The sequence below is a fragment of the Rissa tridactyla genome, chromosome 8 (assembly GCF_028500815.1).
Source record: "Rissa tridactyla isolate bRisTri1 chromosome 8, bRisTri1.patW.cur.20221130, whole genome shotgun sequence".
Classification (NCBI taxonomy): Eukaryota; Metazoa; Chordata; class Aves; order Charadriiformes; family Laridae; genus Rissa; species Rissa tridactyla.
The window spans coordinates 26,005,074-26,029,486 of NC_071473.1; the positions used below are offsets into that span (position 1 = coordinate 26,005,074).

The 24,413-nt window shown below is 38.7% G+C and overlaps 1 long non-coding RNA gene across 7 annotated transcripts in view; it reads right to left on the minus strand.

Annotated features, from left to right (window-relative positions):
- The window catches only part of LOC128914114 (uncharacterized), a 51,983-nt gene that overhangs the window by 15,857 nt on the left and 11,713 nt on the right, over positions 1-24,413 (minus strand). For 6 of the 7 annotated variants that reach the window (XR_008468189.1, XR_008468188.1, XR_008468190.1 and 3 more), the window contains exons 2-3: positions 18,243-18,320; positions 16-128 (exon numbers count right to left, since the gene is read on the minus strand). This is a non-coding gene — a long non-coding RNA (uncharacterized LOC128914114). Of the gene's footprint in view, positions 1-15; positions 129-3,224; positions 3,284-18,242; positions 18,321-24,413 lie in introns of all 7 variants that reach the window. The other variant, XR_008468193.1, reaches the window with a different exon arrangement.

Genomic DNA, 24,413 nt, shown 5'->3' on the forward strand with positions numbered 1-24,413 from the left:
GCAAATAGTCCTTACCAGAATCTCACCAAATCATCAGATGTCGACCTAGAAAGTCCTGTGCTGGAGGTCAGGGGCAGGTCTGGAGGAAGGGATCCTGATCCTCAGGTCACTTTGCTGAGGTACCCTGGCTGTGAAGGCAGAAGTAAGCCATGGGTGGGGAGCACGAGCAAGGTGACTGCAGACAAATAGGCAGGACAGTGGCAGACAGCTAAAAGATACGTGAAAATACAAGCTACCGTGTAAGCACTGACGGCTATTTTCTAGGCATAGGTATTCTGTTCAGTTTGAGGATTTGATTTGTACAACTGTATTTCAACAAATGAATAGCTGAAAGGAAACATCAGTTCAGAACAGTAAAGTTTTCATATTAATAGTTATCTTAATAATAAATAATAATAATGATGATGATAATGTGCCAGATACACTTGTCATGGCTAATATTGTATTCCAGCCCAACCAACCATTAAAACTGGCAACTGTTAATAATGGAAAAATAAAAAAAGGTAAAACTGTGGAGAAGTAGGAAGCTGAAAGGAATACACAGGTGCTTACTGGGAGAGCTGTTATGCATGTACATTGTCCTCTAAATCTATAGTTACGAACAACATTTGGCTGTATCTTGGATTGTATAGTACTTGACACCAATCCCACATAGTATTAAGTACATGCTTCATGTAAAGTGCAGGAGTAGAATCATAGAATCATAGAATCATTGAGGTTGGAAAAGACCCTTGGGATCATCGAGTCCAACCATCAACTCCACTCTACAAAGTTCTCCCTTACACCATATCCCTTAACACCACATCTAAACGAGTCTTAAACACATTCAGGGATGGTGACTCCACCACCACCAGCCTATTCCAGTGTCTAACCACTCTTTCTGTGAAGAATTTTTTCCTAATGTCCAGCCTAAACCTACCCTGCTGCAGCTTGAAGCCATTCCCTCTTGTTCGATCGCTAATTACCTGTGAGAAGAGACAGCACCAGCCTCTCTACAGTGTCCTTTCAAGTAGTTGTAGAGAGTGATGAGGTCTCCCCTCAGCCTCCTCTTCCTCAAAGTAAACAGTCCCAGCTCCTTCAGTCGCTCCTCATAAGATTTATTCTCCAGGCCCTTCACCAGCTTTGTTGCCCTCCTCTGCACTCGCTCCAGCATCTCGATATCTCTCTCATATTGAGGTAGTCAATCCAACTGAAAGCTACACATACCTGAAAACATTTTTTCTAACTATAGAAATGTCTAAGTGTTTTCAGGCACAAGTTGTTTTTTTAAATTAAATTAAGTGTTGGCATTTCCACTTAGTGGTATACAACTATCATTATAAATTATTAGGAGAAGGATGCAAGTGATTATGAATTTTGAAAACTCAAATGTACAAGGTGCCCTTCCCTAGACCCAGGGAAGTGAATGCAAGGTTCTTCACCTGGTGGAACCAAATCGCTAGCACCTTGTGTTATCTTTATGAAGAAATGCAATCCCGTAGCTGATAGAAATAGCTTTGTGTACCAGAGATTGATTATGATATTTCTTGTAAAGCAAACTTATGTAGTTATTATTGAGTCGCAGTGTATGTTTACAAAAACCAATTTTAAATATTTTTATATGCAGCCTTCCTTATAATATAGAGTATGCTTAAGAACTGAAATCCAAAACTGATCTTTTTGCAGCTATGTTCTATCTTTTCCTTGTGAATTTTTCACATTATAAACTGTATAGCACCTGATGGTCTTACTGACAACGCACGCTGTCCTGCCTCTGGCAGCACAAAATCGAAGAACAACAGATTTTTTCCTGTTAATTTTAGTAACAATACCATTTTGCACTATGAGCTCTACATTTTTTACTCTTGAAGGTGATGTATGAAGCAGGAAAAACAGTTCGGCTTTCAGATACTCAACAGAGGTTATGCTGGCAGTAAACAAAATCCTCTTTTGAACCTCTACAGGAAGGCAGTTTGATGCAGAGTTCACTACGTCTCACCTGAGACATAGGTTGCTATCAAGAAAACTGTAGTTCCCAAATATCTTAAGGAATGTGAATGAAAGATGATATGGAAATATTTGGAACTGCAAGTCGTTGTTTCTGTGTGTTTTCATACTCCATTGTTTGCAGTATACTTGTTACAGTTCTTTAAACGTTTACTGACCTGTTAAAAATGCAGTAATTAAAATGTTTTGAGCTTCAAAGAAGCATATGGCAGATGTGTAGTCTTGTTTCTGCAGACTAAACATATATTATAATTATATATATTATTTGCCTGTATTGGTTTTTAAAACATGTCAGCTTTATCTAGTATACTATTCAACAGGTGTGTATTTCTGAATTAAGAGGAAAAACATTGAAAGAAAAAAAGCACAGTGAGTGGCTGCTAAAAATACTCATAAAAATGCTGCATAACTAAAAAAAAATAAACATTAAAGGCATAATAGCAATAGTTGTAATAGGCAATAGGCATAGTAGTGTTTCCCTCGGTTTGTGAATTGATTGAATAATTATCAGATAAATGCTCAAAGTAGTACATAATGAAAATTGTATTTGTTTTTGTAAAAAGATTTGCTGTTGGAAAGATTTCTAAGACGAAGAAACAACTGCCTCAAACTACCACGATGTAGTACAAGGTCACCCATGTGAGTATTTCTGGTGTAAGGGATAGATCTTCAAAAAGAAATGCCAGATGGGGAAGCATCTTAAACTTAAGTCTTTCCCCATTACTATAGTTTCAGAATATCTTTAAGTCTTTGTCATGGTTTGGGCAGTCTTTTTGCCTGTTTGTCATGCAGGATAGAGTTTTTGAGCAGTGACAGTTTCCATCCCAAAAATATTGTTGCAGGCATAAGAAATACTGTGGAAGATGATGTGGAATAAAAGAAAGTAAAAGACAAAACTGTTTGAAGTCCAAAAAAGCCCAAACAATATTGAATGATGACAGAGGAAATTACACAGTGGTCTTGAGGCCTGAACATCCTTTGATTAACCAAGTGTCTACGCTGAGTAGCAAATCAATTTTCTCTCCCACGAAGTTATTTTGAGGTTTCATAAGTGTGGTTTAAGTTCCTGAGTAGAAAAAAAATTGCCTTCAAAACCTTTTGAAGAAAAATAAGTGGAAGAACCCCTAATTCATCATGAATCATCTGATAGCGCAGCAATTAGGTCAGGTGGGATAGGTGAGGCCAGTTCAGACCAAATATTTGAACTGCAGGTCCCCATATATGTAACAAGTACAAACCTTCATTCAGTGTCTCCATTGGATCCAGGAAATATTTTACACTGCCAGCTTTATTACCCCTTAAAAAAAAAAAAAATTTAAATGCATTTTTAAGGGCTCTTTGTTTAAAGTCTCAGTCAGCTCTAATTTTGACCTGAAGCAACTCCATTATCTTTTGCAGCATGAGTGCATGAAAAGAATTAGGTTTTTTTTACCATTCTTCAGGCTAAGCTTGTCTTCAAAGTGTCCTCATATCCAGACAGAAGAAACGTTTCATCTAATCAGCTCTTCTTTGACATCTCTGTTCCTTTTTCTTTCTTTCCCCAAATGAGGCTTCCTCTGCCAACACAGACTGCTGTGATTCTGCCTGGCCTCTTACGTTATGTCCACTCCACCTGACTGAGCAGAGCAAAGAGCGAGTTGCTCTTGAACTTACCACATCGTTCTAAAATACTGGTCTTATCAGCTTAATGCTGCAATAATTGTTCTTTTTTCCTGTTTGTGCCATGCAGTTCCTTTGACTGCAGGACAATCCCCTTATTTCCCCTTCCATTATGCTGAAAACGTTGGTGTTCCAAGTTATCTCTACTTATTAAAGTCTGTCATCCAGAAGTTACCAGCTGCCATCCAAGTAGGTCAATCATTTATAACACATTTAACTCCAATCCTTTATTTTCCTTCATAAGTTCAAGGTCACCTTAAACCCGGAAAAGGCCTATAAAGCGGTGGAAAGATGAATGATCAAGGAAGCTGTGCATTCACTGTTGCTATAGGCTGGTTTTTTCCAAGCAGAATGCTATCAAAAGTGCTAATAATGTATAATAAAAAGACAAAGTAATTCAGCAAAATCCTGCACTGGGCAGTCAGGTCTGCCTCTGCCAGGAGTTTCACCTCTGGTCCAAGAAAATGCCATTGCAGCTGAGTACCATTTTGCCCTCATCCTACCCGGAGCCACAGTTCAGAAAGCAGTTCTCCACAGCTTTTTCTGGCTCCTCCCTAGACTCTGCGAGTGAAGCCAACAGGCTATTATTTCTAGCCTAATGAGGAAGCCAGATGTTAACCTGCTATCGCTGTACTGAGGAATTCAGCAGAAGTATGCCGCTTTTTGCCTGAGTTTCAGGGACCTAGTATTAAGTAACGCTGGATTGACCCACGAGGTATGTATATTTGTGCCATTTTCAGCTTCAGTGCTCCATCCTGCACTGGAGATTGCAGGGTTTTTTTAAAAGTTTGTACCTGGTCTGGAAAGATGAGAGCTGTGAATTGGCAAATTTTCCATGAAACTATCTTCTCAAAACTGTCAAGAGTAGGTTAATCTACAAAGGACAGAAGATCTTAACAAAGAGTGGTATCTCAGCAGCACAATAGGGAATGAAATTCATTGTGACAGCTGCAAGGTAAGGCACACTGGAAGGAACAATTGATACATTGATGGGATCTAAATTAACTGTAAGTACTCAGGGAAAACCATCCTGGCTATCATTGTGAACAGCTCGGTGAAAATCTTTGCCCGGTGTTCAGTAATGATTAAAAACCAAACAAGACGTTACAATGTGCTAAGGAGAGAATAGAGAATACTTTTGAAAACGCAGTAAGGCCATTCTGTAAGTCAGTGTGTGAGCTCACCTTGAACCACATGCTCAGTTTTATCTCTCCATCTTGAAAAGAACGTATCAGAAATAAAGAACAGGAGCTCTGAAAGTCTATCTTTTGAGGGAGATTGGTGGGTCAAATTCATTCTTTGATTTATACCCTGTGCTGTCCCTTTGAAATCAAATGTTTCTCCAGGTTATAAATCACTACGCAATACGACCTATTTAATTTAGGGAAGTTGTGCATGAAAGCGCTTATGATGGAGATACACAAACTAGTGAATGGCATACTGCAGACAGAGAGGCTTTCATTGTCCTTTCTGAGCAACCTTCACTCGGAAATGACCAGCCACACATAAAAGCAAATACAAGAGTATCATTTTTACATATATATAGGCATCTACTACTTGCTCCATTTGAAATATATCATCTTTCCCCAGCTTTTTCTGCTTTAAAAATAATTCAGGGGTGCAGGAGTAGAGGAGGAAGAGTATTTAAACTTCTGTAGCAGAGGTAAGGACTGAGAAAGAGTATGACAAGTTGATTCTGGAAAAATATACCTCAAAATGAAAGGGAACTCAGAACAAGGCACAGGGAACGGCAGGACAAGGATATGCACATCATTGATACAGAAGCCAAAGGTAAGGTCAGGGAGCAACAGAAAAGAAAAAACAACCTAGGAGCTGATAAACAGAGTACCTGGACTGAAAACAATTTTGAGAAACTTGAGTTTTAGGCAACATTATACACTAAAACAGAGAAAAGCTACAGATTGCACCCACCCGCCCCCGTGTTGTGGCAGCAAAAAAACAGCCGGTCACTGACCAGATCAGTCGGTGTCTTTGATTGGGTTTTTAACAGCCTCTGCAGCCTGCATTTACACTAATTTCTAGCTAGGGCACGGTAGAACATCTGGGCACTAATTAGAAGTCTTTGTGTGCTTCTCTGTTTGAAATGTCTGAACCGAGTCAGAAGCTCTTGCTTCTGACTTGCAAGGCAGAATGAGGTGGTTATTAGTAATGAAAGCTGATCACAGAGGGAGATACTCAGACTGTGAATCTAATTCATAACAGGCTGGAGAGCGTGATTTCAGCAGGGCAGAAAAGGAACATTTCATTCTCTTGTTATATGCCTTGGCAGGGGAGAAAGCCCAAATGGAGCATGTCACAGAGACTCTAAATCTCTGTGCCAGATTATGTGATTTACCAGAGAGAAGAGGTATGTTGGGCAGTAAAAAAAAAAAAAGGAAAAAAGAAAAAAAAACCCCCTAAAGACTCATCTCTCCTGGTTTGGTTAATAGATGCTATGACCCATTTATAATGATGGTTCACATTCCTGTCTCCACTGAACCAAGGCAGAAAGGGGCAAGACACGGTACAAGCTTTGCCTTCCCACATCACTCTTTTTCTTTCGTGAGATCTCAAAATCTGAGTGATCCCAACTCGGAGAGGCGGCTGTTCTGATTGCCTTTGCATGGGTGCATACAAGATAAGAAAGTGTTTCCCATCCGTGTTAAAGGAAAAAACACAGTAGGCACTATTTTCACATTTAGTTTGGTATCAGGTAGCTGTAAGTAGAATTTAATAAGGCTGTACATTTTATTTTTCTCTTTGGTTTATTGCTTGGCTAAACTGTTGGATTTAAAGAGCCAATAATTCTGTTTAGGAGTTGGAATAAAGACCATGTACTTCCTCCTGCTTTCCCACTAGGTCTTGGCTCAACTATTTATTACAGTGACAGGTATATTCATCAACTGCGTGTGTGAACAAATTTCATCCTGTGGGCTATGCATGACAGTTGGTTATGGTCACCGGAGTCACACGGCCATGTGGCTCACTACTTGGATGACATACCCTCTGTAACTGCAAAGAGAGCCTGAACAATTCCCAGCCACTTCGGTTTGCTCAGGGGTCTTCAGGGAGAAAAAGGCAGTAGAAGAGAAGCCAGCTTCCAGAATTTAATGAGGGATGTAGGAAATAGTTTCCTTTTCTATTGCAGGACCATGATATTATATCTGTGTAAACGGCCTTGGTTGTCAAGTGAGGATTTGCATAGACTTTATAAATATTAATGATGTGTTCCCTTGAGAACTGCTGCAAAGGTGAAATAGCCCTTGTGGCGTTCTTAAACAGTGTCCCTTACCAAAAACGATTACACAAGTGCAGCTGCTGTGTATGCAGAAGACTATAGTTAGACATCACTTGATAACTCTTGACAAATGGACAATTATGAACATTTCTCAAGGTATCTTCCTCAGTAAGGTCACAGGAGGTTGTGCAAGCTGTCTATTAACTGTGCATCTCCGCTTTTCTTATATAGTGGGAAGCACATTTTACATACACTTTTTCAATGTTCATGAAATAGTTTTAACTTTTCAGCAGTAGTTTTGGGAAGTCAGCCAGAGAAGTTTTGCATGACAATAATAATTGCTCCAGTTACTAAAACCAGGCACAAGCCTGACAAAATATTAATAACATCAACACCTCTAGAGTGCTTCTGTTTTGTCTCTCCCATTCTCCTTTCTTTGGCACATTTATAAAGAAAGTATGACATCTTTGCAAAAAGAAAGGATTTGCTTAAGCAGTATTCTACTGTCTTCAACACAAATGTAATTAGGATAAGCAAAAAATAGTCATCAATGTTATTATAGTGAACATAGCACTCAGACTGTGACAACGGAGCTCTTGTGGGGAAGTGTCTAGACAACAAGCCAATAAACCTGGTTGGGTACAGCTCACACTATTTAAAATTCTTTATAGAACAGCTTTGTGAGTAAGATTTCAGGAGAAACAAGCAAAAGGTGAAAAATCTCTGCTATAAAAGTTTCAACACAATTTCTAGAGAGGGCAAGCATAAAAGTTTACAGTTCCCATTATGGCTTTCTCTGAACCAGACAAACCCTTGAGATTACGGTAAGGCAGGCATGCCAGGGTTATAAATATATTTATAGGAAGCACTGGTGCAGTGAGTAAATGGGCTGATGCTTCCAGCACGCTCCCAGGAGTAATTACACACGGGCTCCGCGGCTTCTCCAAGGGCAGGCATCCTGACTGGAGTGTCCCACCGACAGCAGGTAGCAATGAACTTTCAGCAGCCTCCGAGAGTGCCCTAAAGCAGATATGTCATGCAGGCTCTTTCTTGCAGCAGCAAATAACTACCTAGCCAGATACACGCTCTGTGCGAATATATCACCTACGCATGTACCTATTGAGGTCCCCAGGTACAACCAAGCAGCAATGAAGCCAGGAGCAAGTGGGAAGAGACGAAGAACTTTATCTACTTTTGTGACTGCTATATGGGGACATCACGTGGAAAACTTAGTTAAGTAGACTTATAATGATGAGTACTCTTTTTTTTCCCCTGATATCCTTAAAATAGTATCTTTCCTGCATGTTAAGTTTCCACATGGTAGACATTTAATTCAGACTAATTATTCTAGTTTAAAACTGGACTGTTTGCATGGAAAGGCATTCTTGTAGTGAAGTGTCTAGACAACAATCTAGATACAATCTAGGCACAACAATCTAGAATATAATCATTAAGGAAATGTTCCTTGCATTTAGGCTCCCTCTGAATTGCATTCAAGTTGTCAAGTGGATCTGAAACAGCAAGAGGCCAGGTACTGTCCACGTTCCACCGGGAACCTGTGGCTGTGTCCTACAGCATCACAGGTTTGATTGGAAGGAAAGAAAAACTCACACTGTTACAGACCCAAAATAAATCTATTTATACCATGAGCCCAGACAGAAACTGCCCAACAGCATTGGTTACTCTGACAGTTAAAGGAGCATTCTGCTGCTTGTTTGCTTCAATGTGCAATTTATCACTTACAGAAACATGCCTTTGTAGCACTTTGTGAGTTTCTGTTGTCTGTTGGTTTTAGACAGCCATCACGTCATACTGGTGCCAGGCATTTTTTGCCACCAGCACGTGTTGGTTCGATGCCTTTGATGCCCTTCTGGGCCATCACTTGTTGCCCTTGTTGTCTTAACTGAGGCTAAGGGCCGCTCTGAGGTCAGGTATGCCAGCTCAAGACTTAAGATCATTAGACAACAGCCTAAATGTTAAGCAGACTGTCAGTGGAGTGGGAAAGAGCAAACTGCCTCTTTTCTATAAGCCAGGGAATTAACCATTCCAACACAAATAATATACTTCTTTTTTCTTACTTGCTCAGCCTTTTCTTTTCTGCTGTTACTGCTAATAGACAGATGGCGCATAAGGAGTGGTAATGACTCACTCGCAGACTCCAGCACCATTTTTTTTTCTCCCCCAGCCATAGAACTAACTGTGCTGCTACAACAAAATACGATTTCGCTTATTCGCCTGAGAAAAACTGCAACTGCCTGAGCTATAATATCATGCCTTTCTAGCACGCTAATGCATCCTGACTGAGGCCTTTTATCATACTCATAATAGGAATAAAAAAGAATAGTTGTATCACATAAGGGGAAAGCACTTCGTGTAATGGTGATGTTTTTCAGCTGTTACCGTAAGCATCCAGGGTGAGTGGTGGTGTGTTTGTACAGACAAGGAGAAGTCTCGATACTGCAAAAACCTTCTGGGAGCTAATGTACTATACGAATTTCCTAGTATCGCTATGAATAACATTTTGCCTGCTCGGAGTCAAAATGAGTGCTGTCTTGTATGAGTGTATGAAGCTCCTTAGATATTTATGCCACTCAGGTAATCTCTCAATATCAAAATTTCCAGAGAGCTCCCTTATAATAAACTGATTTGCACTTGTGGACATATTTTTTTGTGTCCATTTCTTTTCTCTCTATAGGAAGACTCAAGCAACAACTTAGTTATTAAAATAAATGGAATTATTATGGGAAAACAATTGCTTATTTGATCCATTCTGCTAGGTCATGGTAAAGTCTGCACTGCTGTAGGATTTAAACAACTCATAATCTTGAGATTATTATCCCCACAAACCTTTGAAATATATTGATATGCCACACATTTTACAGATAAGGAAGAGGCAGGATGAGGTACTTAGAATTAAAAAAAAAAAATAAAAATTCAACACCGTTAAGTATTTGAAAATCAGAAAGTAACGTTGCTCAAGATAAAGATGATTGAATCTCATTTAACAAGACTGTGGTATTCACGTGTCACACGTAGCATTTTCACGAAGAGTTTACTGCTGGTAAAGAAGTCATTTTCAAAAGCATTAAGGAAATTAATGAGTTACTTCAAAGTGTTTCAGAATTATTGGAGATAGACTAAAACTCAGCAGCTGGGCAAAATATAAGGGAAACTTCTGGTACACAGTAGTTTGTTTATAAATTTTTCTAGAAACAAAATCGATGCCAATGTGAAAATTGTTCTCTAAAAGTATAGAGGGAGCTATATGGTAAAGTAGAAAAAATGGTTTACCAGTTTCATCTGTTACCTTTTCATATTTTGAACTGGGTTGTTAATGATCAGCCACGTAAAACACAGGTTACTGTTGTGACTTCAATGGTTTGGGGTGAGGTACACAGGATAAAAGGTGGCAGCTACTATGGTAAAATTTTAGCAGTTTAAAATGTAGTAGGTATGAATAACTTTTTACACGCAACCCTTCCTACCTGGAAAGAAAACTTTGAGACAGGGGACATCAGCAAAAAAAAAGAAAAAAAAAATCATGTGGAGTCTTGTTTACCAAATAAGAGCTGTAAGACAGGAAAACAGGGCAGAGACAGATTACATATGGAAAACTATATGCAGTTTACAGATCCTCCAAATATCAATAAATCCTTAAGAATCTGGTTTAAAATGCACTGTGCTTGTGTATAATCCTGCCTCAGCCAAGGATTCTGAGACAACTTTGAGGCACTTCTCAGCCATTATATTCTTTTTTCCCCAGTCTTTCTCAGTGGACAGGTTTCTTTTTTTTTTTTTTTTTTTTTTTTTTGCAGTGGTTGAAGAGATCTAGTTCTTAATTAGTATATCAGTGGGGATTTTGCAGGTGAAACTTTTGCAATTCACACATTTGTCTTCTTCAGGAGGGTTATTAGACTAGAGCACAGATCATTTGTCTCCTTTTGCAGGCTTTGACAAACGGTTCTTTGCTCCCTATGGGAGTGTGGGAATTGTAAGATAGGCAGAAAATTGCCCCTGCCTGAGCGAGTCTGGGAGAGAAGGAATACATTTGCAAACAATCTTAAAACAACAAGGCAAACTCCAATTTGCAACGTTTAATAAAGCATGTGAAATTGTAGAGGAAAAATAGAAAAGGAGCTTTTCTTCATAGGCCATTAAAAAGAAAAATGATGGCTTAATCTTGAAATAGTTTACCATTGCTGCACCCTTGCTGAAAACAGAACATTTGGGTCTTTCTCACCCTGAAGCTATGAAGGGTAGACAACAATTTATTTTCTTTTGTCTGGCCTTACTGCTGGAGAAATGGGTCCTGCTGATGGGTACCTTTTTCTTAAAAAAGGCTCACTAAACCAGTGAGATGTGATGCCTATGCACATTGTGCTTCTGGGATCCATCTTCTCAGTTTACCGGATCTTGTCCTTTGATATCTCAGGCATGAGCAGCATCTGCCAGCTATTGCAACAGCTTCTATAACTTCAATCAAAGTTCTTGTTGCTGAAGCTTATGCAATTTACTGTTCTATTTCATCACAAAACTGGAGATGGGATTCATTAACAAACCTGCTTTCCAATAATTCAATGCCTGCAAATAATTCAACATTATAAATTCACTCAAGTCCCTAATTCCTAAGGAGGAATTGTCTCACTCTTCGTGGTTATGTGTATGTTTTAAATCCGTCCTAACTCTGGGTTTCACAAATGAAACCCAGGGATGATGGCTGTCCTGCGGAAGCAGGGTCAGATCACTCAGAGACGAGTAGTGTTCTCAGAATTCTGCTTTTGCCACAATATCTACTCAATTTGAAGTCAATTCATGATTGTTTTTAGTAGCATTAGTTACTAATGCAGATTAGTCTACACTTTGTGTCACAACTTCACTGATGATCCCCAAAGAAATGTGCTTTCTTTCTGCTTCCTAACATTGCTATTCACATGGCTGGGTTGTGTTTTTCCAGTACAGCTTTGCTTCTTTCTCCATCCATTGTTGTCTTCCCTACGGGCCATTCACTGTAAAAAAACTGCAGGGCAATTATCACAACAGTAGGGTCTGAAAATGAATGGTAATGTAAGATGATGTAATGGAAAACTGCTTTATAGACAGCTCCTGTATCTCCACCATCAGACAAATACCTATATTTGACATTAAAGCAGTATGTTTTGTGCTGGTTGAACATCTGGGAGGCAGTATCTTTTTCTTCATTAAATTATGCTGAAGGAACTTTTGGAGGAGCAGTAAGTCCATCGATGCTTGCGTGAGCTATTGCATGGGGGTCCTATATTTATTGCAGGCTGCCATGTTACCTTCTGCTTGGTCATTGAAATCACTTGACATGAAGTTTTTATCAGCTATCAGAAGGTTGTTGACCATGCCATTTATTTAAGGCAAAGAGTTATTCTGACACTTTTAGTCACAGCTGCATAAATGTTGTGATGATAATAGTAGAAAATTTTATCTCTTAAAGTGGCAACTGATATTTTATTCCCTGGAGCAAACTGTCAGGATTCCTAAAGGTCTTATATTAAATTGCAAATCGAGCACCATTGAATTCTAATCTTAGTTGCTCATGTTAGAAAGTGTAGTTCTGAGCAAATATGCATTCAATTAAGGCTATGTTTTGGATTTTTTCATCTAAGAAAATAAGCTTTTTCAATTAGTTCAAAATTAAATCAAAGCATTTCCAATCCAGTTTTCTGAAATACAGTCATAAAAAAAATAATTCAATGTCCTATGTACTCTAGAGGCTTTTAATTAATACTGCATTTTCTGTACACAGAAGGTTGAATATTGTTTGCCTGCTAAGGAAAAAAAGCAGGTGATGACCCAATAACTCAAGTCCACCATCCTTTTCATTAGCTGCTGATCAGAAACGCTGGGACTCCTTAACATCAATCCCTAAAGCTATGATTTAACTGATACAAATTCAAAATAACCTAAGTTAACCCTTTGTGGGCTATTGCACAAGAAATACCTCTTTCATAATATATATTTAACTCACGAGGAAGGCATATTTTAAGTCCTCTCTACCTGGTCTGCAGACGAATGATAAGTCAGTTTACTGAGGAGTCATTTGACTTGCTTAGTTCTGAATTTTCCTGTTTCCTCTCCAGGGTGTTGGCCATGACTGCAGCTACCACAGAAGAACATGATAGGACTTCATTTTGAGAGAAACTTCATGATGGGAGATTTCATTTTTGAGACACAGCAAATTTCTATAAAATCCAAAGTGCCAGGAATAGGAATCAGCAATTATCTTTTAGTACAAATCTTGGGAGCATAAGTTCAAGCCAGGAGATCACAGGAGGTCTAAAGCATACACTTAAACCATGGTGGAAATGTTAAACTTCACGTGAGTGCAGGGGGAGCTTGCAGAAGAAATAATTATTGACAAAAATTTAAGATGTGCAAGCAAAGCGGACATGTTTAGAAAGCTCTTTCCTGTATTACAAAGATTTCAGTCAAGAAGGAAGTCACAAAATGTGGACTGGAGCTCTTAATCATTACATGACACATGACCCGGTACTTGCTGTATTGCTCTCCCACCCTCTATCCCAGCTGCCAACGCTAAATCTCAAGATGTGATTTCCCCCCCCCGTTCAGTAAGACATCTTTCCAGGTGTCTAAGTAGGCACTGGCTATGTCCATATTGTGGGGAGATGTCCACATAGCCGAAGCACCTAAAAATCATTCCTGTGAGATCGTGGGGTCGGAGGGAGCCTACAGTGTAGTGTGTCCCTGTATCTTCTCGGTGAGCTGCTTCCACATCTGCTAGTTCAGCTATAGCAAAAGCTATAAAAATGCATTACACTGAAATCAGGTAAGTTGTACAGTCGAATATTAAGTTGCAGAAGCAATAAAATTAGATGACGTATACATGGTAATAAATCCTTCCACATGATTTTGGATGAACTATTACATACACACTGTAGCTACTTCAGCAGCCTAAAGTGGCTCTATTTGGTTTGTAAAGGCAATGTGGATATTCATTTATGTAAATAACAAATATAATAAATACACCTCTTTAAAAATGAGGAACCGATAGTTTCATATATGCATTTTTCCAGGATATTTTAACTTCTTCAATAAAACTTCATTAAGATAACATATCTAAAAGTAGGTGCAAAAAAGATTAAATTAAGATTTTTGTCCGTTGACTTGCACCAGTTTCAACACAGGCCTATTCTCAGAATGATTATTCCTCTACACAGTATCAAGAATGAGCTAAGCTCTCCTGATTGCATGCTATTTTAAGTCGCATATAATAAAGAATATGTGAAATCCCAGAATAAAGCTCAGATCTAATTAGCACACTGATTTTAGTGTTGAGTTCATTTTCCTTTCGGTTACAACTTTCTAAATGCTCCAGACCAGATGCATCTCATGATTCCTCTCCCACTTACGAGAATGCATATAGCTCTTTACCACTCTCAATTGGCACTTTCAGTCACTCTCCTCGATGCCTTCTCATTAGAAGCGCACACACAACTCCAGTGTGGATCTGACCAGGAAAATCAAACTCATTTCTTTCTTCCTCCTGCCAAATAGCTGTTACCATTCCAGGCAGCTTTGCTTTCCACACTGCTACAAAATCAAGACCATTTCCATATTCTTGATCAATGGGTGTCTCACAGAATAAAAGCATTCAATACGAAATACAAGGATGTGCTCTTCTAACAAAAAACTGCACAATATCTCCAACATCACAATTTTTACTAAAATGACAAGGTTTCTTTGCAGCTTGGGGTGCCTCTTGATGCATCATAATGTTACAGTAGATGGAAATGAATAAAAAATTGTACTCCCTCAATACCTAGGGTTTGATTTTGTGTTTTTATTGGGAAAATATTTAAAGTTATCAACTGCAGATGTCCTTTTCTACTTCTGCAATCACGAAGGATTGTAGGAATCCTTTAATGCACTCCTTAGTTTAGCTTCTTCCAGGCACCTCTTACACTGCCCACCCAAATAACTCAGGAGAGATGTAAAGTTATGCCTTCTTAGGAGGAAGTCCATTATTAGCTCGCTGAATGGGGGGGGAAAAAATGAATGTGCCTTGACAATTGCTTATTAAAAGTGGTCATATGATGGGATCATTGCTCCCATCCTCTGATAACTCGCCAGCTGGCACTACCTTTATCTCCAAAATAAAATCCAAACTGCAGCAGATACGTATTTCTAATCAGCACAGTAATTCAACATCCTCCCTATTTCCCCCAGGACCAATTAAGAAAAACATCAAAAAGTGTAGTGACTTTAATTAGCCAGTTATTCAGCATGTTTTTATAATTAGCCTGCTCTGTAACCACCACCCTCATCGCAACTATAATGATGGACTAAATTAAGCTATAGATATTGACCATCTTTAATTAGCAATTCCAAGGCAAACTGGATTTAACCAAAATCTAGTGGGTCAATGGATGTGACTGCAGATCAGTAGAGCCTTACAGCAATCTGAGCTTGCCTTCACTGAAACCATAGCTAGGAATTTGAAATGGTCTCCGTGAATTAAAACACTACAATGCACTCTCAGGAAGACAGTATAAAAATCAAGATTGATTTAAGAAATCCTATTAGTAAATGTAGAAATGCAAGATGAAAAAAAGAATTCCTTTGTGGAAAGAAGTATATGACTCGTGTGTTAAACAGTAGATTATTTTATTTGTTGATATCTGTACTGTTAGCACTTAAAAGCATGATGAGCGAGTCCAGTCACACAAACATGTTCACATCCAGCATGAGGTTCAGGACTGACCACTCCCCTGGTGCCAAATTCATGCTAAGGAGCATTAACATTTGGGAATTTTAGGAGATACATCAAAGCCTCAAGGTGAATCTTACCAAATCCCACGTAATGCCAGCGAAGTCGGAAGTCAGTGCTGAGACATCATAACTACCCCTACTAACATTAATGAGACCTTTTATCCTGAGTCCTTTAAGGCAAAGAGGTGTCAGTTTGCACCGGTTTCAGCTGGGAGGGGGTTAATTTTCTTTACAGTAGTTTATATGGGCCTATGTTTTGGATCTGTGATGAAAACAGTGCTGAGAACACAGGGATATTTTCGTGATTGCTGAGCAGCACTTGCACAGAGTCAAGGCCTTTTCTGCTTCTCACACTGCCCCACCAGTGAGGAGATGGGGGGTACAGAAGTTGGGAGGGGACACAGCCAAGACAGCCGACCCCAACCAACGGATGTTCCATAAGGCATCATGATCAGCCATAAAAGCTGGGGGAGGAAGGAAGAAGGTGGGGGGGATGTTCAGAGTGATGGGATTTGTCTTCCCAAGTAACTTTAGAATATGGTTTCACTGTGAAGATCTGCACAGTAGACAGTAGGCATATAAATCAAGAAAATAAAATACTATTTTATAAAGCAGAATTTCTACTTCTCCAAGAGACTAGAGATACTACAGACCTAGATTTTATGGATTACATTTTCCAGAGGAAAACCACAGTAATACGCACACACCTAGCAGTCCCACTGACATGTTAAAGCGCCTTACACTTCTATTCAAGCACAAAAATAAAAGGAAAAAAAATATTTCTGTACAACATATTTCACTGTAGCTAACTCCAGGACAAAGTTACACACAAAATGCATTGCTAGGAAGGACAGTCAGGTGTTCCCACTTGAATTTGCCTTTTGGAGTTACCAATTATTTTGTTGGGTTTTTTTAAGTAAAAGTGGTACAAATAATGGTTTATTATTAGCAGGTGAGTGTATATTGCATCTTGAAGATCTTACACGCTTGACCATGTAGCTATAAAGAAATTTTTCTCTTACAAAGTTGTAGCTCCTCTCATTCCAGATGACCTTCATTAATTTTGAATAGGAATCTTGTATCAAAACTCACATGTGTTCATGTTTGTATTTGCAAATTGTACAGCCAACACTGAGGTATACTAATCAGCCAGTAGTAATTTACATGCAATTACAATACTGACAAATATTGAACAAAGTCACAAAGGATCACCTGTAAATGCACATTTCCTCTCAGACACTGATAAGCATTTAAAAAGAAATTAAATAGCAGATCTTATCTTTCAGCAAATATGAAAATGCAAACTGATGCAAGTTGTTTGCTCCTGACCGAGGAACGTGACAGCCAATTCACTAACCTATATTCAGAAAACAATACTTAATTTTATAGGCTTTTCACAAGGAATGCATTTGAAATTTCTGTTGCATCAGTATAAAAATGGGAATGAACACCTGTTTCTCAAAGCACTTCAATCAGTTCTTATTTCCAAAGCTAACATCTCTGTCTATCAAAACATGAAGCCTAGAATATATTAGCAAAATATTAATTATGGTTTAAATCCTCAAACATATTTCAATACCTAGCTGTCACCAAAGTGGTAATAAGTGTCATCCCCTAACAAAAATCATTGTGTAGCAATGCTTGAGGCATACATGTAGTAAGACTATTCTATTATTTATTAAGGAAAATTACTAAAATTAATGACATAAATCATGTTGTGTGGAAACCAGTAGAACACAATATACTAACAGATCAATTCTCTAGTGCTAATTGGGAGAGTAACACGATATCAAAGCCAACTAAAAACCCCTGCATCACTATTAAAACCATCTGAGGCTTATGTATTAAATAATATAGATGGATCATAAAGACTTTTTTTTTCTAAACATACCATGAGTTTTCATGAATCCTGAAGAGACTTCCCAATAACCAACCAGAAGGCTTTATTTCAGTAATATGAAGTGTTTTCACACAACTAATATGAAAAGCTTTTAACAATCTACATTCATCTAACCTGGATATAAACTCTAAATTGTTAGTGATGGTTCACTGACATATGACCATTGAGCTCCGAGAAAGAAATTATGGTAGTGATGTGAACTTCAGTTTTTCCTTTCTGGCAGAGAGCTGTTAAAAATGCTTTATTACATGTGTTTGAACAGTGTAGTGTCCCAATCTCCCACAACCACTGCACATTATCCTCTCTGTTCCCCCATTGCCTTAAAACAGCAGTTAGAAGTTGATGAGAAATATCTAGGAATAATAGTTAAAGATCGATTAGAAACCCATGCAGCTAGGAAGACTAAATATTTATTAAAATAACAACCATTCAAATAATAGTTCAAACTTCATTACTCTAATACGTTCTTGAGCTTCTATTTTCTGCCTCTCTTCACTGTAATTGCAAACTGCAATAGTGACTGTGAATGTTTCACACTAAAGTACATAAAAAACAAAGCTTTTCCATGACAGTGACAGTGGTTGAGATTTTGCAAACAGATTTGAACCGTGTTATTTTTTAGTTGCCTGCACACTTCTAAAGTTCTTTTCTAGTGTAAAAAGACAAAAATATCCCATTTAGCTAAATTTAGCTGGGACTTACAGCATGTGTCCAATCCTTTCCCCTTGCAGTCAGATGGACAAGTGGCCATAGGGGTGATGTTCCTCTTCAGTGACAGACCTGGAGAAGAAGAGAAATTGGGAAGCTGGGTGTGAGGTAAGACATGTTTTTGCAGCAAGAACAGGGCTTCTTTTTGGAATTCAGTGCAAAAAGCGACAGTTTCTGTAAGTAGATGTGGCCACTATAGGTCAAAGTGGAAGTGTCATGTGGTAGTAGAGCGGCAGCTATGGATTCTGTCCACATCTGCGTTGGTGACATGCAAAAAGTGTGCAACCAGTGTTGCTCAAACACATAACCCAAAGGCCTATTCTGACTCATTTAAAATGGTAATTTAAACCAAAACCTGATGGAATTAGAAGCCAACAGATCCAAGTTTTGACATCTATAAACACGAAGGGTGAAAAAATAATTCATGAGCATAGCACCAAAAGGGCAAAAAAGGGAGCAGCTTTGCTTTGAATGTGACACACAAAATGTTCAGAAACCACACAGCTCATGATATTTAAAATTCAGCAAGATAACATTCTTCACCAGGGGGAAAAGAGTACAACCGCTAGGTTTACGCTAACACGGTTACCTTGTAGTCAGACTGCTTAGCGCTCGCTTAAATGGTTCACTGGGCAACACACAAAGGGTTTATGCAGCTGTCAGACTGCGTTGACTGGGAGAAGCCTTCAGCATGCACTGAGGTGGCATCTCAAACTCATGGCCCCTGAGCTAGAGTGAAGCTCTTTGGGACTGTGTCAGCAAGATACATGGATGCCACAAATCCTTCTCCACATACATCCAATTTGGGCTTGGCATGTTGACATGGCATTTTTTTCCTTGATGCTTTTCTCTCTGTACATTATTAAGGGGTGTTAAGATCAGCCACCTCCTCCAGCCATTCTGGCCCAGGACTCCTCTTGGAACCCAGTATAGACCAGTACTGCCCAGTACAGTCCACCCACAGGACTCAGATCACACATCAGCACTGACAGCCACATTCCCTCCTTCTCTGGGGCACCGACAGGGGGTCACTAGCACAAGCACACCCCCCCAGACTCTCAGGGTTCACAAGCACACACACGCTCATGGGTCTCCCAAGTCGATGCCCCTCACTAAAAAGACTGAGAAGACTATATTCAAGCATTAATTCTTCATTTTCCATGAAAATGACAGCGTTCTTTAGAGCAATAGTTTTGAACTATTTGAGAAGTACATTCACTACAATACCTACAGAAACTCAGTCTGTCAATCTGAACAGTGATCCTTTCTGTCTCGCTGACCATCTTTCTATAAAACATACCATTAAAAGAATCTTTACTGCAAATAGTTTAAACCATAAATGAGATTAAGTTTTTGATGCTTATTTTACTGAAGAAATGCCTTGTTGAAATACATCTTGAAATTTTAAAAGAAAAAAAATAATCAAGGCATTTTATGTTAAATGGTGGGGAAAGAGACACTTGACTCTCGCTCTGTTTCTGCTTAGCCTTTCGTTCTTCCCCTTTGTGGGGAAAAAAAGAAAGAGTTGGAAGAGCTGAATGCACAGAAAATTATTATGTCATCAAAACAAACTTTATTTTGTTTAATAAAAAATAAGTAAAACCACTGTTTAAGGTAATCATTGGAAGAAGTAGGCAATAATTCTGAATGCTTTTAAGATGTGAAAATGCACAGCTGTTCAAAATGTTATCCTAATGTTAGGTTGCTATAGTACTCCTCTATAAAGGTTTCTTATAACCCTTCTTATAAACAACAGGAGCACCTCATAAGCCACGTAGCAAGGCAGGCCTGGGGTGGTATTTATTTCCATAGCAGTCACTAATGGAAAAGCCACAAGAGATACTTCAGCTGATACCCACATCTCAAAACCGAGAATAAATACGAATCCTATTGTCAATGGATATCCTTTCCACGCTTTATGCATAACCCACATGCGGAAATGCCAACTACCTGCTGTTCAGCAGCCTTCCAGAAAGTTTCTAAGGGAAGCTCTCATCTTGATGAAAGAAGGTAATTTTGCAGTGATGATCTGGCCTAATCTTTGTATCATTGATCCCCTAAGGCCAGCTCATCCACCCAGATACACAAAAGACAGTACTATCGGCAGAGTATTCATTTTTTCTGGAATGTGTGGAAGTTGAATGGAAATTGCTACTTTATTCTTTCACCTAATAAGAATGCTTTCAGTGCTTGTAAAGGGCATTAGCACAGGGCAACAAGTGATACTGGTACATCAGGTGATCAGAAACGTGACATGCATAGACATCCTCATCTCTCATCTCCCCTGATTTTCATTCCTCAATTCTTCATTGCAATGTTTCCTTTGCCCTCCCTCCCTCTCCCCCCGAAAAAAAAAAAAGCAAAGGATACTGAATTTTAGTCTATTAGCAGCATAATGTTATAAGCAGACTAAATTAAGAGGCATTTGTGGGCAACTTCAATTTGGGTCTTTTATGACAAACAAACAATACTTCGAAAAGTACATTAGGAAAAGTGAAACTATTTATGTTAGTATAAAGATGTCAAATGGATTCGGCTTAAAGAACTTTCATATTTCAAATCTTTTTTCTTTTCATGCCCAGCAATTTATCTCTGATCTTTAAAACCCACTGTATTTCTCTTGCTGGATCTATACCTTAGGGAAAATATGCTAATCAACGTGCTTATGCTTCCCCATGTTCTGAACTTATTTCCCTCTGTCAGTTCCATGCATGATTATAATTCAACGACAAGAGAAACAATTTAAAACTTCAATTATGAAAGCATTTCTTTGTTAATTCCCTCCCGGCTAAATGACTTCCTCTCACACTAGGAAGTTAAACATCTGACAGCATGACTGAGCTTCAGGAACTTCAATTTCCATCCACAAAAACCTACTTTTCTGACTGCTTTTCACAGTGTAGTTGGAATTTTTACTGATTTTCTCCCTCTGTTACTTATAGATTCAAGGATCCCCGAGATAATCAACCTGTAGCCAATACTCACATCTAGGCCAGACCTCTGACTCTTTGTTTTAATTGACTTTAGGTTGCATGCATTTCATTAACTCAGCAGGTGAAGAATATAAACCTTTTGTTGGGGTTGTTCCTTTGGTCACCATCTAGCTCACTTGGCTGGTGAGACCAAGACAGATCAGAGCAGTACAGCACAAGGCTACTGGAAGGATTAGACAATAACAGTAGGTTGCATTTTGTGAAACAAAATATTCTAAAACAGCTCAGAAATTGTCTCTATCAATATTGCAAGGAGAAAATCAGAAGGTAGAACACAAGGCAGAATGAAAAATTATGTAATTGTTACCTTCATATAGGTAAAATTATGTGCCATGATGACAGTATTATAATTTAAATACAGGATAACCCAGCAAGTCGACTGGGTTACTTTTTTTCTTTCTTTTTTCTCTAAGATCATACCCAAAATATTCATAAAAGAGAACAACGCAATTCAAAGGCAAGTGCTAAAAAAATAGGAAATAAAAATTATCCTCATTTATTTACTCACCTTGATTTCACTGTTGTAAGTGGATACTAGAGCACGACTTGCAACAAACACAAAATTTACATGCTTTCTGCTAAGAATATTTAACTTTGATTTAAGGTAATTTGTTTTAAATCCTAATGAGATTGACATTTAAAGCAGGTTCCTGCCATAGCTGTTGTTTCTGGCTTCCCCAAGACAAAATAAATTGTGGCAGGTGACTCATAAAATGAGTTGACCTGCCAGGGCAGAACAGATACTCTGAAACGTTCCATGTGAAATGATGTTATTTTTGAGATTTATTGGATATAGTAGCAAGTTTTTCACTACTGCTTGATTTGGGCCAAGGACAAGACATGGAAAAGACAAGGATTGAGGCTCCTGTGTGGAGACAAAGAGGAAGTCAGACAAAACACCGGGAGGCCTGCATGGATAAACAAGGAGCTCCTGGACACACTCAAACAGAAAAAAGCAGCCCACAGAGAGTGGAACCAAGGACAGGCAGACTGGGAGGAATACAGAGAAATTGTCCCAGCAACCAGGGATCAGGTTAGGAAAGCAAAAGCCCATAAATAAGAAGCACGCAAGCCTCTTTTTTTTAATGCCACTGTCATCTATAATAATTAACTTTATGCACTGTAAGGCACTTGGCAAGCAATGTCGTTCTCAAATCAGCAAAGAGCACATATTCAAATAATAACTGTTTTTCTCTATCTAAAGATGCTGTGTTCCAGTTTAATCTGATTTCAGTTTAAATTCATGTCCAGCTTATGTATACTTTTTGGATTTGTTTTTTCTTTTTCTTACATGAATTGAGTCAGAGTCATCCGTCTGCACAAAATCACACCTTTAAAAAGGAGAGGATAGAAAAAGAAGCTCAATGGATGACTTTTTCAGTGAAAAATAATCAGGGAAAAACATCACTTAAAACATGTAAATCTTACATGTTTTTCTATCGGTATTAAAATTGATTAAATTAAAAACAGTGATTTATCTTGACTGAAGCATGTTGGGAAAGTCTTGGTTACCAAAGCACCTTGATCCACCTCAGGAAGATCAACTGCTAAGATAAATGCATTAAACAGAGGTGTGCTGAAAGCAAACAAAATTGCAAAATAAAGAAATCCTTTGTCAGAGTTTACAAGCTCAGAACGACATTAAGCTTTGTATACAATTTGGCCCAAGGCTTAAATACCTGTATGATTACATACTGGGGTTAGAGTTCCCAGTGAAGCAATGTTGTGTATCTGGCAGCATTTATATTGATTTTATCACCAGATAGCTGCAATGTGACAACTGATGGATTGTAGGGAACACACTTCGTTAACTCTGTATGCCTGTCTCTTACAAGTAGACTTTTTAATCTGCTCACTTTCTAACACTCCATTCAATAATTTCTCTCAAAAACCTGTGTGTCTGGCTGGTCCTTTAACAGTCTTTCCAAATGGGGAAATCAATGGTACTAAATACTCACGGACAGGGATGTAAATAAGCAGCTATAAATTTATGTATATATATTTTAAAGTATTTTTGATCCAATGACAGAATATAGGAGCCTGCATTTTTTTGTGTTGATGATTAATCTTCAAAAAAAAAATGTATTACTGTCTCCACTCTTTCAGTAATATATTTAATTGTAGTTTGCTTGAAGAGAAGAAGAAAAGCAAGCAATTGAGGGTAAAAAACGATTTACGTTTAAGGAACTTGAAATTACATTCTGCACTTTGTCAGATCAGTTGTAACCAAACTTTAAACCAAAGAAATGAGCACCAGAGATGACAAATTAATAATCCAGCTAATTGGCAACATCATCATGTTTTGCCAGGCATTGCCATGACACTGGGAAAAATTTCAAATTAGAGGCACCTGGTGATGAAACAGACCTGAGCCATTTTCTATTTCTAGTTTATGTGTTTTTGCTATTTGAAACACATGCATTTAATTGCTTCAAACAGTGGGACTCCAGCATTATCCTGATGACTACTGAACTGTTAAATTGATCAGAGCACTGAGAATATGTATATGTTTTTAAATCAACCTACTGGCAAATTTCCTTTGCCTTAATGTTTTCCCATTACCCTTAATTAAAACCCTTTTCTTATCCATTGCCTTCCAATTTACATCACTAAACCCCTCTCTCTCATCTTGGTAGTGCCTCTAAAATTTACAAAAATTAATCGCTCCTCAAGCTTTTAAACACTTTGGGCAAAAGTCACTGCACATAATTTCACTGGGAACAGATGGAGCTGCACCAGGAATGAATTTGGCTGCTTACGAATTACTGAGTGACCTGAGGACTAAACTATTTAGCACAAACGCAGGCTGGGTAAAGAAGGGATTGAGAGCAGCCCTGAGGAGAAGGACTTGGGGGTGTTGGTTGATAAGAAGCTCAGCATGACCCAGCAATGTGTGCATGCAGCCCAGACAGCCACCCGCATCCTGGGCTGCATCAAAAGGTCAGCAAGGTTAAGCAAGGTGATTCTGCCCCTCTACTCTGCTCTGGTGAGACCCCACCTGGAGTACTGTGTCCAGCTCTGGAGTCCCCAACATAAGAAGGACATGGACCTGTTGGAGTGGGTCCAGAGGAGGGCCATGAAGATGCTCAGAGGGCTGGAGCATGTCTGCTATGAGGACAGGCCGAGAGAGTTGGGGTTGTTCAGCCTGGAGAAGAGAAGGCTCCGGGGAGAC